Here is an 18,639-nt window from a genome sequence, read left to right as displayed (position 1 = left end):
ATCGAACCCGTAAAAGTTTTAAATGTCCATGAACACTACCGCCAGAAATGTAGCAAGCATGTAGTCACTTTCAAAACTCTTCAAATTACAGTTTAGGTAAGTCAGAAAATTTATAGAAATTTTCTTGGCGGCAAAGGGAGAGATCCGAAGAGAGGGGGTAACTGCTATAAATATGAAGGGACGCCATGACGAAGTCTCCTCCTCCGGCATTTGTGATACAAAGCGGACGAAAAATTGTTGAGCTGCTCTGCGAAATCAAACAACGAAAGTAGACTGAGTTCAACTGCAGATTTCAGCCAGTGTGGCTAGGTCTTGAGTCCATGAGGGGACAGTTTTCTTGAGTGAAATAATTGTACCAGATAGGACGGTCAAAGTACTGAATAAATTCTAATGTGATTAATTAATTCGTGTGCGGAAACAATTATAGTCCATCGTGTGCGCTCAACAAACAAGTGAAGGGTATTTTCTTTTTTTTATGCTTTATTCCAGGAAACCTGAAGAAAATAATAATAAACTGTGAAGCCATGAATGTAAATATGGCTAAATAAAGTGCCAGGGTCGTAGGTGAGCCCTATGACGAACACTGGCGTGACGACATGAGGTAGGTGACTTTCCATCTTACTACCTCTTATATCTTGTCTCGTGATCTCTAAAAGTGTATTTGAATGGGGATGTACGACGCAGTGGTCACCCCTACTAAGTTTCGTAAATATGAGAACACGACTAAAGAGTCATTTGTTTATTTTCCACTTGGATAAAATTTTGAAGTCTTGCGAGTGCCGTATAATGTTGTAAAAAGTTATTGAATAGGGTTCCGAAGTGATATCACGTCCAATGTAGATCGTCATCCGTGTGAGTGTACTGCCTATATTTTGTGATGTCAAATTAAGATGTTCATTCGACGTAAAAATTTTCTGTCTGCAATTTGACGTTAATAATAATAATCCATGGTTACTCATTTTCAATCGAGTGGAAGCGCGCTGTTGCGTGAGAACCTAGGGTGATGAGTTTGGTCACGGAGAGAAACTTTTTTTTATGCCCATTTTTAAACTGTGTCTGACTGACAATAAAAAGATCTAGTAGAATGTTTCAGTCACTTTGTTCATAAAAAAAAAATCAAGTTATTAAATACGATATCATTTATGCGAAGTTATTCATGATTAATGCATTGTGCGATATTAGACGTCGAGATTTCTAGTAAGGATTTTATTCCAGTTCTTTGTCGATGATAATATTGTGGAGCTGGGAAACAGAGGTTAGTTTGTTGATATGAGATTTGTGAATCAGGTTGGACCTGTCATTGAAGCCGGGACACGGAAGCCCGAGGAATGTTTTATATGAGTTGAGATGAGATGTGCGAATCAGGTTAGAGTCCTGTCATTGAAGCCGGGACATGATAGCCCGAGGAATATTTATAATGTTGAGAATGGAAAGAAATTCATAGAAATCCATAGCGGTAATAATTGGCGACGCGTATAATTAGTGTGGGCATCTTGAAGCATAACCTGTGCATTTTGTTGGTTAGAATATCGTATTTGTTTAATTATGTCGGCAGAGTTTAAAGGGAGCATTTTGAGAAGCCAGTCAACTGTGAATAAACCAGGTGTTTCGTGTAACTGCCAAGCGAACTCGGGGGATGAGAGACCTCAGCTATGATAATGGGACAGGCGTGGAGTTGAGATTGTACTGTATTCTCGGCCAGGGAAACGTTAAAATGCTGGATTTAGTTGAAATTCATAGCCGGTAATGATCTGAGTATTGTGAAATACTGTAATTGGGGACGTAATGAACATTTGAAACCACGAACTTGGAGTATAAGGAACAGAGTAACCAAATTCAGGGTTGTCCAAAATATAGAGCGATGGTCGTGATGATCGGTTTGTCTGTGAGGGGTGTGCAAAATTTCATAAATGGTAATGACGAGAGATGGCATCGTAATTATATGGCGAGTTGTTTGGTTTGTACGTAGATTATTAGGATATCCAAGTGTTAATTACGGTTAGGACTAGATTAGATTTTAAAAGTGTGGGATCACGAGACAGGATATATAGCTGGACTTGAATTATGTAACAAATTCTTTTCCAGCCAGATAAACATCGCAATATTGAATTCACATCACAGCTGCGTAGAAATTTGTGAAGAAACCAGAGTCCGCGGAGTTGTTGTTCGTTAACATTTCGTCAAATCATTTAAATTTATTTAATTATTAAATTCAGTGAAACCACATTTTGAAATAACTTTAATCAAGCGAATAACTTGGAGATGCATTCTGGAAATTTTAGATTGTTTTTCTGGGGGAATATTAAAATATAAAGTAACGTTTAAGGGGACATATCCGAAGGAAATGGATTTTTCTGCCACAAAGTTTGTGAGCATTGCTATTGTTGTAATTATTGAACTTTGATTGCTTGAGCAGTGAATGTGCTGGGGATAGTAAAGTGGAACTTTGGTCATCAACCGATGTAACTTAATTGTGTTTAGCCTTCAGCCTAGAAACTTGGATGGTCAGGGGGTCATCAACCTCAGTGACTTAGATTAGGGCCATATGCCATTGTAGCATCATTTCCTTGCGGTCATCATCCACAATGACTTTAAAGTAACTTAGAAGATTAGATGTCGGTCCATGACATAGACGCAGGTCACATCGATTCAATTAAGGGTCCATGCCATGGAATCACTGTGTGGCACACACCGATTGGACGGCCTTAATTATACACAGAGTCCAGAGTTCGTGTTACGAGGGCTGGACCATAACGAATCACTATGATGGTACATGTGGTCTCACGTGGAAGCCGAATTTAAGGATTTCCAGACTTTCCTTTCTTAAATGATCAATAATTGAGACAATGGTTTCTAGTAAGAATGCCCGTCAGGCAGTTACGTTAAAGTCTCACACCAGTGTTCTGACGTTTATGTAAAAATGATTGTGGTGTCCAGTGGACACTATTGACTTCTATGATACCATTGACATAAAGATGGCTTCAGAATTTTCCTGAATAAATAGAAATCTTTTAAACAGACCTTTCATTACAGTAGATAGATTAGAATTACTGAACCCTACCATTACCTCAGCAAGTGACGAAGAACCCGACACGACCCAAGAGACAGATCTCATGAACTTTGCTGATAGGAAAGAAAGGTAGGTATCCCTCAATATGGACCTAAAGGGTTCAATACAAAGAATTCAACTAATTTTCAATTAATTCCCCCCCCCCCTTAAGTGGATTTTCCAAAGATAAAAGATTACGTGTTTCTTTACTTGGAAAGAAACAAATTTTCATGTCTGTAACGTCTTGAGTTTTTGAGATAGATGTATACTCATGAAAAGAATTCAACTCCTTTCTCACTCCACCACCACCCGTTAAGTTGGTTTCGCCCCACCCAAAATGTGTGTGTTCCTTTATTTTTAAAGTAGATTCCAAATACCAATTTCCATGTTTGTAACCTTCATTTTTGATATATAAGTTTCTCCAGAAAAATAATTCAATTTTTTTACTTCCTTTCACACTCCCCACTCAAGTGACTTTTCCAAAAACAAACAGTAACCGTTTCTTTAAAAGAACTTCCAAATACCAAATATCATGACTGTAACATCTTCAGTTTTTGAGATATATGTATCCTTGTAAAAGGAATTCATCTCCGTTTTCATCCCACCCCCCCCCCCCCCTCCTTCCACCAAGTTGATTCCCGAACCAAATGCGTGTTTTTTTTAAATTTTTGAAGGAGATTCCAAATACCAGTTTTCACATTTGTAACACCTTTAGATTTTTTGGTGTAGGCCTATATAACATTCTCATACAAATAATTCAACTAATTTTTCAATTCCCCCCCCCCCCCCGTTAAGGGTATTTCCCAAAAACCAAAGAATACGTGTTTCCTTATTTTTAAAGGAGATTCCAAATACCAATGTTCACGTCTGCAACATATTATGTTTCTGAGATATACTGTATATACGCTAATTTTAAAATTTCACCCCCTCTTTCAGTTTCCCTTACTGGATTTTCCAAAAAAAAAAATATTTATGTTTCTTTACTTTTACAGATAATTCCAAATACCAGTTTTCAAATCTGTAACATGTTACGTGTCTGAGATAATTTGCAGATATAGTCTTTTTTATTAATTCACCCCGTTTGTCACACCTGCTCACCCCCTATTCATCAGATTACCAAAAAACACCAGAAATACGTGTTTCCTTATTTTCAAAAGAAATGAAATGAAATGAAATGTCGTATGGCTTTTAGTGCCGGGATATCCCAGAACGGGTTCGGCTCGCCGGGTGCAGGTCTTTCTATTTGACACCCGTAGGTGACCTGCGCGTCATGATGAGGATGAAATGATGATGAAGACAACACATACACCCAGCCCCCGTGCCAATGGAATTAACCAATTAAGGTTAAAATCCCCGACCCGGCCGGGAATCGAACCTGGGACCCTCTGAACCGAAGGCCAGTACGCTGACCGTTCAGCCAACGAGTCGGACTATTTTCAAAAAAGATTCCAAATTTCAATTTTCATGTCTGCAACATCTTCAGTTTTTGAGATATAAGTCTTCTTATAAAAGGTGTTCAACCAGTTTTCCCCCTTTTCTCACCCCCTTTAATGGGCTTTTCCAAAAATAAAAACTATGTGTTTCTTTATTTTTAAAGGAGATTTCAAATACCTAATTTTACGTCTATAAACTTTTTGGTTTTTGAGATCTAGATATCCTCATTTTAAAAATTAACCCCCCCTTTTCACTCCCTTAGTGACAGAATATCCAAAAATCCTCTCTTAGCAAGCACCTACATGTTAATATGAATGTATCCCCAAATTTTCATTACTTTATGTCCAGTAGTTTTGACTCAGCAATGATGAATCAGTGATTTTATATATATATAGACAAACCCTAGCTAGGCACTTTTAATAAAGGTAATAGGTTTCATAAACATCCTGTCTGCTCCAAACATTCCCGATACCGATGGAGTCTTTCAGTGTATTTCGTGCTGTGGAGAAGTGTGCAATGAATGCATTAGTACGAAACCAGCCAATGATGACAGCTGCTAAGAGAAAATTTTATGACAGGAAAGAAACTTACATAATTCATCACTTCAGAGGGCAGGAGGTGTGTCTCAGTCATTCTTTCAATTTGTATTTGCTTGTGGCTCTAAAAGGCTGAAAAAATTAAAGGAACAATTCAAGAAAGAAGGGGTGCATCCTAAAAATTCACCGAAACATATTAAAGACTTCTAAGATAAAATCTATTCCTTTTGATAATCGTAAACATGCAGTCGACTTTATGAATAATTTCAGTGAACAAAATGCACTTGTCATACCAGGACGGATCCCTACAAAACGAAGAAGTGATCTCATGCTTCTCCCAACCAGCATCTCTAAGAAGTACGTTTGTAGATTATACTCTGACAGTTGTAAATCATTAGAGAGGATTCCTGTATCACTCTCGTCCTGGTATCCCATCTAGCGTACATTTTGCAGTAACATAGTAGTTCAGAAACCCAAGACTGATCTTTGTATGACTTGTAGAAGCAATTAAACTGTAATAGGGAAACTGTCAATTATGGATGAAGAGGAGAAAAGAAATCAGATGGAGAAGGCTATACAACATCTTAATCACGTCCAAGCAGAGTGGACTGCTTATAAAAACACCATAGACAATTGTAGGCAAGGGATCAGACAACTGGAAACTCCATTGTATCATGGGCCACATAGCTGTAACACATACAAATGCACAATGCATTATAGTTTTGATTTTGCCCAACAGGTGCACTTACCATACGATCCGCAACAAGTTGGACCCATTTTCTTTCTTACAGGCTACAAAGTGGGTCTCTTTGGTGTAGCGCGTGAACCACTTAACAAATTTGTTTTGTACATTATTCCAGAAGCTTGTATTGCGGGTAAAGGAGTAAATACTGTCTTATCTCTTGTACATCACTTCTTGAAAATAATTTCAGTAGGTGAAGAGCGTTTAGAATTCCATGCTGATAACTGTGTTGGGCAAAATAAAAACATCTTAATGAGATAGATACCTCATGTGGAGAGTTATGAAAGGGAAGAACAGCAGTTAAAAAATTTCATTTTTGCCAGTGGGACACGAAATTTCAACCTGATTTGTATTTTGGTTGTTTCAAGAGAGCATTCCAGAAAAATGAAAGTGAAGTTATTGAAGATGTAATTAATGTCACCCGTAAAAGTTGTCAGGTTTCTAGCGGAAAAGACATTCAAGAAGAATCGACCCCATAAAAGAAATACTGTACAAGTAAAAGTAAATTTTTATTATTTTCGATCCGGATAAACCGGAGATTCAGATTAGTGAGGGCCAGATAAACGAGGTTCTTGTGTACATAAAACCACATTCATAGATCACTACTTATGTAGCATTATTTAAAATAATGGCTGTTGAATCATAGTCTCCAGCACATGCATTCATATTAGTAACTGCAAATTTCTTTCTTTTTCTTTTTTTTTAGTATTAATATCTATAAATTATTTTCCATGATTTTAATTTTTATGTTTGTTGTTTATTAGATATTTTCTTAATTCAGTTGTACTTTCTGTTCTAGTTCCTTCTGACAACCAGAGGCACAGACCATAATCGTGGGGAAAATGTCCAGCATCGTAACATAGTATCTGTTGTTATGGCACATGGTGGAAACAGGTAAATAATGGTGGTAAGTTCTGTTTGCTAGATTCAAGATATTTATTATTTTCATATTTATCCTTCCGTATCATAGAATTGAACTAGGCTATAGGAGCTACAGTTAGAGCTTCACCTCCGTTAATGAGACACTAGTTAAGATATATGATATTTATCCATTTTTTAAAAATACAAGTTGCTTTACGTCGCACTGACATAGAGAGGTCTTACGGCGATGATGGGACTGGAAAGAGCTAGGAGTGGGAAGGAAGCAGCCGTGGCCTTAATTAAGGTACAGCCCCAGCATTTGCCTGGTGTGAAAATGGGAAACCATGGAAAACCATCCTCTTGGCTGCCAACAGTGAGGTTCAAACCTGCTATATCCCGAATACTGACCGCACTTAAGCCACTGCAGTTATCGAGCTCTGTTTTATCAGTATTAAACGTGAAATTGATGATGATGATGCTTGTTGTTTTAAGGGGCCTAACATCGAAGGTCATCGGCCCCAAACATGAAATTGATAGCCAACATATTCAAAAGCGAGGTTTAAAAGAATAGCTCTCAGAATAAACAACACATTACAAAAGCACACTAGCAAATGCAATGTAAACGAAAAGGGCTGTTTCTCAAAATTAGGAGTTTTGAACTCAAATGCCAAAAACCAAATGCAATGTTGGCCATACAAAACATAATTTCCACACCATACACAAAGAACACAAAAATACAATTGAGTACAACCATCATTCAGGCTTTGGAAAACATGTATATGAAAACTCCCATCATTTCACACACACACACACATATATATATATCAGAAAAGAAAGAGGCAAATCATTAAATATAAAAGAGGCAGTTGAAATATGCATCACAAAATGATAACCAAGACAACCTCAACAACCACACACATCAGGAAAATTCCCCCCTCCCCTGTCTTTCCCTCTTTGCTCTACTGAATTAATTCAAATTTCATTAAAGCACAAAATTTCCCACTCCATTCGAACTTTAGCTTTTTAATTAATCCCGTAGGAGGTTACTGGGGTGCAAAGTACATTTGGAACGCAAGTTTGATTATACGAATTATATACTAAATTCAGGCAGAGGCCTGCCACTCAGGACTTCACCCTATTACTTTATCATTTAATATTGTCCCCGTCTTTACCATCAAGGTAACTTGCCCCAGATTAGTCAGCCGATCCCAGACGTGCTCAGTCCAAATATGATAAAATAATGCCCTAAAAATCCCTACTCCCTGGATCTTGATGGGGAACATATAACTAAATATGGACACGGTGAGGTCAATTAAAACTACCAATAAAGCAAGGCGAAGCATGACGTCAGTTTTGGAGGAAAATCTGTTTATTAAAATAAACAAGATAAATGTTTTTAAAAAATAGCAAAGTATCAAATAATCAGATTTACATGACTCAGATTGTTGTTTTCCTTTTCAGCTGGATAAAGTCCATCTTGAGAATCAGAATATTTTACAAATTCACAAGTATGCCGACACACATACTTAACATATCAAATCAAACTTTTTAGTTTAAAAAAATTAATTTTAACATACGGGCTTGCGTGCATGCACCACGCTCCTGGCTTTACTTTTGTTGACACTTTTAAAAGTAGATGAGTACGTTCGCCATTTCTGCACACTTGACATTGCAGTGGGGTCCCTAACCTTAAGAAAAGACGTGATCTAATGCGCAAAAGCCGGGACAAAATAACCTAACTGTACAATATATAACACTCTGAGTGGTAAAACATCCTACGCACACAATATATACATCTTGAGCCATGAACAATCTCATGAGCATAACAAACAATGTGGATTTGAACCACACAAATCAAAATCATATAAAAGGCAATATATACATTCAAAGAAACAAAAACATGATATCATATTTTCCAGGGTTCACCAAGGAAAGCATGCGGCATTCATGCAACTCGCATCCACTTAAAGCCACTACGAAAATGAAAGGAAACATAATAATACGTTAAGCAACACTTCCTATTCAACACAGGTTCCTGAAAATAATTACAGGACACAAAGACAATAAAAAAATGACAGAATAGGCTTTACCTTTCAATACCTAATTCGACGTTGTATCCTGGAAGAGATGACATGACACAAAATATTCCTCAGCGTGGTTCTATCGTAAAAGAAAATCCAAAACAAACGTCGCGATAAAAACTCTCGTCAACTGCCACGACCATAGAGACATGGACAGAACAATAAAATCACGAAGTGTAGGCCGCTCAAATAAAACTCTCCTCGGTAGACAAACGTATCACCCTCGCCAACACGCAGCGGAATGACTCAAATGGGAGATCGACGTCTCCCAAAATAAAGCAGCAGTACCCAAACCACAGGGTCCAACCCTTTACACTCGCTGCTCAACAGTCTATCCGAGGCAAGTCACACAATCAAGAAAATGCAGGCCTTTCAGATGAGGAACGCGTCCTCTTACTCAAAATCACACAGATAATATCTCATGTCCTGAAGTCGCGTAAAACTGAAGAAATGACCGCGCTGGTCACAAGTAAAGCACTCGCACACAAAATAAACATGAATAATAAAATGGCCAACTCTGTAATAAATATGATGAACTGAAACTAAGAACTTTCCACATTGACAATCGGTCATGTCTGAACATCGGAAAGTTACTGAAATATCTCAACACTACATCGCAAGAAACTCATTAGATAATAATAATATTATTAATAATAATAATAATAATAATAATAATAAACAATAATATATTAAACTGATAATAATAATAATAATAATAATAATAATAACAACAATGATACATTTTACAGAAATTTTATTCTAATATTCGGAACTTGAAATACTAAACTGCGTTCGTGGAACTCGTGAATCAATAATTAATTTATCACCTAGATATACAAAATAGTCGTGAAGATGATGCTAACAACTTCGTGGATCCATACTCCACCGTCTTACACACTCTCATTCACACATCATGCAATAAATCCCAGAAAACGTGATGGCATGTTTCCGTACACTTTGAGCTCCCCTTAATAATACTTTAATCTAGTCCTTCTTGACTTTAATTTGAATCCTTATTTACAATTACAATTAAGCCCTGAGACGTACACTGCGTCTCAAATATCGAATCAAAACAAATAAAAAATATATATATAAGGCAAAAAAAAAAGACTGACTCGTAAAAGAAATGACGCTAACCACTCAGCTAAATAAATCAGAATAACATGTAAGAAAGCAAGCTGTGACCTCATGCAAATGGTCCACATTTACGTTACAATTATATTTACATTAACAAGCTTCCTATCATTTACTTTAAATAGGACGTAGTCCTTCCAAACAAAGCTACATCTACAGAAGTTAAATACCAAACTAACCTATCCCCTTTTTCAACATTGAACACGTTCACACTCACATAATTACATTAAAACTCTGTACTCATCTGTTATCTTGACTTGTGGCCCCTCGTCTTCAGGAGACAGCTGGTCCCATCTGGCTTTTTAGCCCGCCATATTGATGATAATGCTGTCTTCAGAAAAGACTTGGATCAGTCCTTTAGTCTCCATCGAGGGGTAGAAAGGTGATGTATTTCTGTTGCTGCTTCTGCTTCTGGATGTCGTCTAAAACATCCCCTCGTTCACGATGTAGAAATTAGGTCAAGATCAACTGGCCGGTTACGAGAATACTACAGCCGGGGTAAATTCCACCGACCGTGAAACCAGTTCCCATTCAGTCGCGAAACCGCTTCTCTTATCTACTCCCGTAACTAGGTCAAATATGTCCCACATTATAAATGGTTGAACTGAAAATGGTAAAGTTTATGCCCTTGGGAAACGATTTACACAGGCAGGCTACTATGCACTTTGAAATGATTAAATGGAACTGTTCTCTCCCTTTGGTAATCGTAAGTTAAATGCCATTCTCCCAGTAATAGAAAACTTGAGTATATCAAATGTGGACTGAGCGTCTTCCAACAAAATCTTACGAGTCCCCACACGATCACTCACGTCAATAAAAACTTCTTCTTACGATGTTACCTGCACAGAATCTCGCCGAATAATAGGGTAACTGACTGACGCGGTCATCGTTTTTATTAACTCATCCTCGAAGACGCCGTCGTATCCTCGATTGAGGCCATCTTTTCCCCTAGACCAGTGCCTAGTCATATCGACGGTGGCCCTATCGTTTCATTGGCTCGACGCATCGCGTACCTGACGCTTACTTCAAACCTTTCTTATAAGCGACCCTAGCCTCTCGCCCGGGCATCCGAAATGTTGTCCGTTGGAATTCTATTGTTCCCTTGTTCGGCTTTGGGTGCGTCATGTCGAAATTCCACCTTCCAAACTTAGCTTGTGAGCAAACAAATCCGAGCTCCAAGCTCCCTGCAGAAATTGCGACATGGGCTGCTGAATGTAGATGTTTCCTGCCAGTATTAGCACTTAATAAAAATGGAATATTCACTGCACATTCAAATAAATGACTGATTAATTAAATGAGCACAAGGGCTCAATATAAAGTTACACAAATTACACTGACTGACAGAGCAAATGCAACACCAAGAAGGAGTGGTCAGGACTTTATGCCAATTGCAGGGTAGACTGACGTCACTAAGGTATGCTCATGATGTGAAATGCGCCGCTGTGCTGCGCACGTATCGAACGATAAATGGGACACGGCGTTGGCGAATGGCCCACTTCGTACCATGATTTCTCAGCCGACAGTCATTGTAGAACGTGTCGTCGTGTGCCACAGGACACGTGTATAGCTAAGAATGCCAGGCCGCCATCAACGGAGGCATTTCCAGCAGACAGACGACTTTACAAGGGGTATGGTGATCGGGCTGAGAAGAGCAGGTTGGTCGCTTCGTCAAATCGCAGCCGATACCCATAGGGATGTGTCCACGGTGCAGCGCCTGTGACGAAGATGGTTGGCGCAGGGACATGTGGCACGTGCGAGGGGTCCAGGCGCAGCCCGAGTGACGTCAGCACGCGAGGATCGGCGCATCCGCCGCCAAGCGGTGGCAGCCCCGCACGCCACGTTAACCGCCATTCTTCAGCATGTGCAAGACACCCTGGCTGTTCCAATATCGACCAGAACAATTTCCCGTCGATTGGTTGAAGGAGGCCTGCACTCCTGGTGTCCGCTCAGAAGACTACCATTGACTCCACAGCATAGACGTGCACGCCTGGCATGGTGCCGGGCTAGAGCGACTTGGATGAGGGAATGGTGGAACGTCGTGTTCTCCGATGAGTCACACTTCTGTTCTGTCAGTGATAATCACCGCAGACGAGTGTGGCGTCGGCGTGGAGAAAGGTCAAATCCGGCAGTAACTGTGGAGCGCCCTACCGCTAGACAACGCGGCATCATGGTTTGGGGCGCTATTGCGTATGATTCCACGTCACCTCTAGTGCGTATTCAAGGCACGTTAAATGCCCACCGCTACGTGCAGCATGTGCTGCGGCCGGTGGCACTCCCGTACCTTCAGGGGCTGCCCAATGCTCTGTTTCAGCAGGATAATGCCCGCCCACACACTGCTTGCATCTCCCAACAGGCTCTACGAGGTGTACAGATGCTTCCGTGGCCAGCGTACTCTCCGGATCTCTCACCAATCGAACACGTGTGGGATCTCATTGGACGCCGTTTGCAAACTCTGCCCCAGCCTCGTACGGACGACCAACTGTGGCAAATGGTTGACAGAGAATGGAGAACCATCCCTCAGGACACCATCCGCACTCTTATTGACTCTGTACCTCGACGTGTTTCTGCGTGCATCGCCGCTCGCGGTGGTCCTACATCCTACTGAGTCGATGCCGTGCGCATTGTGTAACCTGCATATCGGTTTGAAATAAACATCAGTTATTCATCCGTGCCGTCTCTGTTTTTCCCCCAACTTTCATCCCTTTCGAACCACTCCTTCTTGGTGTTGCATTTGCTCTGTCAGTCAGTGTACTTCATTCATTACTTCAAAAAAGACATTACAGAATCGTTTTCATGTATAATTTTTCAACTATTCATAAAGACAGGTAGACCATAACAACATTACAGTTTTCAAACCAAACTGGTTTATGTTAGCAACTTGCAAGCTTCTGGCAAGAGCAACAATCTAGCTTAGTCCAGGTGGAGCGTTGGAAGGAGCAGGTGGGCTACACTGAGATAAGTTCAGAAAACATTTACAAATTTATTAAAGTGTTAAACACGGATTTAAATATTCATATAGTTTTTCACACTTGTTCATGTTTCCCAGTCATAAATCCTTGACAGGTTCTTACACAATATAAACAACTTTGTACATACACTGCTGTGCAATACTTAAGAATGAGATAGATAAAGTAGCATATCAACTACTCGGTGGAAATGAGTGAAAGTGCGGTAACATGTTACCAGAGGTCTCCCATGTTTACATAGAAACCTGGCGTGAGGTCAGCTCAACTATAGCGCCAAATGGGGTCTGGCCTCACAAAACGAGGCAGTTGAAGGAACGGCACAAAACAGTGTGAGTCAATAAGCGAGCTGTTATGGTACAGTGTGGTGGTGTTATTCATTGCAACATTGCCTGGAGACAACATTTGGATGACTTCACACGGGAAAAAATCATCGGGAAAATGGAAGAAGGACGAAGTGTGACGAGTGTAGTCCAGGAGGTTGGTATTACTCACAGCATTGTTTCACATGCATGGAGAGCATTCTGAACTACAGGCTGCCCAAAGGAGAGGAGGGGGTCGACCACGGTCAACTACAGCAGCAGATGACCGCTACATTGTGCAACAGGCAAAAAGAGACTCACATCAAATAGCGGGTGCAATTGCAAGCACATTTAACAAGACTGCAAGGCACCCAATCTCACGCTCCACAGTGGCAGGGCAACTGCATGGGGGTGGTCTGTTTGCCTGATGACCATTACGTTGTGTTCCGTTGACACCCGCAATTCGGTAGTTACGATGGTGCCAAGAGCATCAGGTCTGGACCGATGAGGAGTGGGGTCACATGCTCTTCTCAAATGAGAGCAAATTCAGTCTGAGTAGTGATTCTAGACGTACCCTCATCTGGTGAGACGTGGGAACAAGTAGGCCTAATGCACCCAGGAACATTTTGGTGGTCCAAGTGTTATGGTGTGAGGAGACATAATGTTGCATGGGCTTACCGACCTCCAAATCTTTGAACGGGGTACACTCAGCGGTCAGTGTTATTGTGACTGTGTACTCCTTTCCAATGTGTGTCCTTTTAGGGGGGCATACTTCCGTGACTTCATTTTTATGGATGACAATGCATGATCGCAACGAACAGCACAGGTGGAGGAGCTCTTAGAACGAGAGGATATTCAGTGAATGGACTGGCCTGCTCATTCCCCCGACTTAAATCCCATCGAGCAAGTGTGGAATATGTTGGGCAGACGTATTGCAGCTCATCCACAGGCACCAACAACCATCCAGCAGTTGTCAACCGTGCTGGTGGAGGAATGGAATGCCCTATCTTAAGACCTCTTTACCAATCTTGTGGCCAGCACGGCAACACATTGCAGAGCATGCATCGCTGTCCTTGGTGATCACACACCCTTTTAAGAACCATGTCCCTTTTGTTTTCAAGGGGACCATCATGAGTCGCAGTGATTTACATGTAATTTATTGTCACTATAAAAGTGTCATTTCTGTTTGTCTCATCGCATATTCCTTTCAGTTGCCTACCGTACGATACTGTAGCAGTTCTTCCTATGTGTGGTTCAAGTTTCATCGAGCTATGTTACTTGGCAGTGACACAACATGCGAAGGTTACTTTCGTCCTTAAGTTTTGCACCGCAGTATATATATATGCATGTTATAAAAGTGACTTGATAGAATCTAAGGATGTTCCTGTAGAATGAAACATGTAATTATGTCATGAATGTTTTCTGTTACTAGTATGTTATAGTATATTTTCGTCAATTTTGTATTTTGTGTTTCAACAGATGAAAAACTTAAAAAAGGTGTATCCAAATGAACTATGGCTTGATCAAAGAGAGTATTAGGGAACAGCCTGTGCCAACAATAAGAATTTGCCCCAAGTTATGGAATAAATAAGACAACACTGGGCCAGAGGAACTGAAAAGCTGCATTTGTGATAACTGTCACTGAGTGTAAGTACAAATGAGAAATAGTTCTTGTTATATGTTTTACAAAAATGTATGGTTTTAGTAAAATATCCTACTATATTTTTACATATTTCTGGAAAGATTTGTTACAGTGGTAGTAATGACACATTTGAAATTATTTTGAAATATGTAATACAAATATTTCCCATCTATTTTCTCTGTGTTCAGAGGTACAAAAGGGCACGATACATGGTACATGATCATGAATGCTTTACATCTCTCTGCACAATTTTATTTTACTTTTACTCTTAATAGAACTGCAAAACTGAAAAATATAAATAAGAAGGGATAAAGGAAACCTCAAAATATATTATCAGCATTTACAGGATTAAAAAGTTGCTACTGGTACTCAAAATATATAAAAACATTATATGTAAGATATGTTCCATAGTACAACAGTCTCTCCTAATATTCTGAAAGTATTTGTTCTTTGAATGCTATCTGCTGTACTTATTAATTTATTTATTAATCTTTCTATCTATCTTTTCCTATAGCAATGATCACTTTTTTTTCCTTCCAATGATGCCAAGGCCAGATTTTCAGTGTAAAGTAATTGAAAAATTCTATGAGGAGAATAGATAGTTATGTTTATGTTTCACAGAGTTGCCAGAGTTCCAAAGGAAAGGATATTAGGTAGACTGGGCAATAATGGAAATAGGGGTAGGTTATTACAAGCAATCAAAGACATTTATGTTCACAGTTGAGCCCACTGAGAATTGGTTAAACAAATCTGTAATCCATAAACTTTATTTTTCATGATATACGTGGATCATTTACTGAAAGGTATAAAATGGCAGTGAAGGATTCAGTTGGGTGGAAATATAGTAAGCAGTTTTACCTACGTTGATGACTTGGTCTTAATGGTTGACTGTGCTGAAATGCTTTATTCTCAGCTATCTTTGCCCCCAGGAATATCTTGGAGCTTGAAATGAGGTGCAATGAGTATGATATGAAATTTGGCATTTTGAAGACAAAACTGATGTCAGTAGGAAAGAAACCTAAGAAGCTTGAATGCCAGAAAGGGAATGTAAAATAGGAACAGGTGCATCATTTCAAATATTTGGGAAGTATTCTCCGTGAATGGCAGTCTCTCATCATTGTCACGAACTGTTACTTGTTTCTGAGTATCCAATTTCTCATGCTTACAATCCACTAGCATTCAATCCTGTTTTTGCTTGTACTTCTGATGACTGAACAAGCCAATTCTAATGAGCATCCACACAGATTGCTCTTGATGGATGAGGTAGGACAAGGCTGCATCTAACGGTGATATGTATCTGTCGTTTAGCCTCTTCATGCCTGCAACGCTCAAGCAGTTCACCAGCAGTAGAGGTGGTTCAGCACCAAAGTGAGTGATCCTTGGCAAGTGTGTCCCAGATTTGAGAGTTGAGTATACTAAGTGAAATCACGGTACTTCAAAGCTAATGCAGTGAGCTGGCAGTTGCGATCAATGGTATTCTGTAAGAAAGACTTCAGCTCCCAGGCAAAACATTTAATCAGTCTGTTTTCAGACCGACTTTACTGTACAAAAGTGAAAGTTTGGTGGGCACAGGATATCATATTCATAAGTTAGAACTAACAGACATGAAAGTAGCGAGAATGATTGCTGGTACAAACAGCTGGGAACAATGGCAGAAGGGTACTCAGAATGAGGAGATAAAGGCTAAGTTTGGAACAAACTCGATGGGTGAAGGAGCATTTATAAACAAACTTCAATGGATGGAGTGGGGGGATTCATGAGAGGAGAATGGAGGAGGATAAGTTTCCTAGAAAAATAGTGGCCTCAGCCTGGAGGTTGAGAGAAGTAGGGGGAAAGCAAGTTCACAATGGTTAGATTCAGTTTTGAATGATTTAATGAACAGAGGTGTGGAAGTAGATGACGCCAGAGAGCTAGTTGCAAATAAGGGACTGTGGAAATGCTTAGTTAATTCACAGAGGCCTGCAGACTGAATGCTGAGAGGCATGCATTTGATTATGAAAATGTATATATGTTTGTATGTTTAGAATATACTATGTTCGGAAAGATTGAGTTTGATGTTAATAGTTTCATTAACCGGTATATTTGGATACATGTTGGTTACGTCAAATGAAACCATTTTATGATGTGGTTGTAAGTTGAATTTGTTTAGTTTATCACAAAATTCTATTGCATTTTTGATCGACGATTCGTTATTAAACTTATAGTGTCTTTTGAGGAAGTAGTGTATAAATTTATACTTGGGGCTGTTTCTGCTGTTAATTATAGGACGTATAGGTACATTATTTTTCTGTAACTTGGGCAATGCCCTTGCCGTTGGTATCTTAGGGTTCATACTTACCATCTTTTGGTATTCTTGCTCATTAAACAAAAAAGTGGAATTCTTAACCCATTCACATCCTATTTAAATACCGTAGCAGTTCACTGAGAAAACATATTTAAATCATGCACTACAGTAGTCGTCTGCACAGTATTATTTAAGAAATCATACAAAACTAACCAGTAGAGATTCCTTTCTGAAAATGTGCATGCATAATAACGAAGGAATAAGCTTACCAATGCCACCTTTGTAGTACATCTGCTGAGTATGGTACACCTCAAAACATTCTTCTAAGTGAGTGCTACACCACACTTTTTGCACTGCCAGCAACTTTCACTTCTCTTACCCTGGCTGTAGCACACAACACACCTTTTTGTGACTTTTGTTTTCTTCTGTTGGAGGAATATGCATGGGAAAGTGGGCCCATGATTTAGCTTGTAATCTGGTAGGGGTGGTGCTCACTGAAAGTCAAACCTCGAACAGAGTACTCCGGCAACTGAACAATTTCAAGTAGCTGCTTTGCAATGCTAGTTCTGAAGTCAGTGTAGCTCATCTTTTTGTTAGCAGCGACATTGTGATACACAGTGAAGGAATTGAAAATACATATAATCTAGGAGGTAAAAGAATATTTTTCTATATCCTTCTACTGTGTGTCGCATGACAGGGAACAGAGGCTGTCATGTGATCCTGAAGATCAACCCTACCCATTCCCTTCTGGTATTCAAAGCCACACTTGGGTTTTATCACTTCCTCCCTAGGGGTTTGTCCTCTCTTTCGTCTGAGTTTCCCTGTCCCCATTATGTCAGCTGATTTGTGTTTAGTGGTGAGAAAGCAAGCATCCTTGTTATCTTTCCACTTCACACATAATATACTGTTGGCAGCCCATGTCTCATACCCTCCACGTTTGAGTTTAGTTTTACTGATATCGCGAGGCATGTCTTTTCGGTTCTGTCTAACAGTTCCAATTACATTTGTCTTCTTGTCTTGCAGCCTTTTGAATAAATCTGGGGAGGAATACCAGCTATCTAAAAACAATATATGCCCTCGGGCTAACATATTGAGCACAACATTTGTACTTGCCAGCAGACTTGGATCCGTTACATCATCACCTACATAAATTTTGAAGGTTAGACAGTAGCCAGAACTAGATTTGCAAATTTTGTAAATTTTAATTCCAAACCTTGAACATCTAGACCTATTGAACTGGACATATGAAAGACGGCCTCTGAACTTCATTAGACTTCTGTCTAGAGCAATATCTTGTGAAGGTAAATATAATTCAGAAAATTTGGAACAGAAATGTTGTATTATAGGTCTAATCTTTCTAAGTTTGTCACTATTATTGACTCATTCATCGTCAACAAAATGGACAAATTGAGAAATTATGATGAATCTTCGCCTGCTCATGGTTTCACGAAAAATGGGAGTGTCTATACACCTGTTTTTACTCCAGTATAACTGAATTCCTGATTTTCACACTTGTGACATTAGTATAATTAACGCAAAGTATACCATAATTTCGTCGGGTGTAGTCTCAAACCATTTGTCGTGTTTCACTTTCCTTCTGTCAGGATTGCT

At 39.5% G+C, this 18,639-nt stretch overlaps 1 protein-coding gene across 5 annotated transcripts in view; it reads left to right on the top strand.

Moving 5' to 3' along the window:
* The window catches only part of Ctns (Cystinosin), a 636,400-nt gene that overhangs the window by 578,885 nt on the left and 38,876 nt on the right, over positions 1-18,639 (top strand). For 3 of the 5 annotated variants that reach the window (XR_010859250.2, XR_010859246.2, XR_010859249.2), the window contains exons 12-13: positions 6,561-6,668; positions 14,582-14,749. The gene's annotated coding sequence lies outside the window, so the exon portion shown is untranslated. Of the gene's footprint in view, positions 1-6,560; positions 6,669-14,581; positions 14,750-18,051; positions 18,071-18,639 lie in introns of those variants that run through there. The other 2 variants (XR_010859247.2, XR_010859248.2) reach the window with 2 other exon arrangements.

The sequence above is a fragment of the Anabrus simplex genome, chromosome 2, assembly GCF_040414725.1.
Source record: "Anabrus simplex isolate iqAnaSimp1 chromosome 2, ASM4041472v1, whole genome shotgun sequence".
In the NCBI taxonomy this organism is placed as follows: domain Eukaryota; kingdom Metazoa; phylum Arthropoda; class Insecta; order Orthoptera; family Tettigoniidae; genus Anabrus; species Anabrus simplex.
This window is presented reverse-complemented; position numbering and strand designations above follow the sequence as displayed.